We start from the raw sequence: 319 nt of genomic DNA, 5'->3' as shown, positions 1-319 counted from the left end.
ATTAAATAAATTTTACAAAGGAGTGCTATGACTGTGTTGAGCATGTCTGAATTAGGTTTACTGCTTTTTTCTATGGCTTATTACCTAGAGCTAATCAAACACCAAGAGAAAACACAGGGCATAACCCTGGCATTCAGTGAGGCTGCTTTGTGTGGTTTGGGTGAGGCAGAAAAGCCTGCTATCTGCCCTAAGCAGAGCCCAGATTGATCCTGTGCAGCAGGAGTCCCACAGGGCAGGCACGTTGGCAGCTCCGCTGCTCCATCATCACAGGTGTCCCATGTAGGCTCATGCCCAAAGTTTGTCCGGAAAGAAAAGGAAG

Source organism: Platalea leucorodia, assembly GCF_965183815.1.
Source record: "Platalea leucorodia genome assembly, chromosome: 4".
Taxonomy (NCBI): Eukaryota; Metazoa; Chordata; class Aves; order Pelecaniformes; family Threskiornithidae; genus Platalea; species Platalea leucorodia.
Note: the sequence above shows the minus strand (reverse complement) of the source record.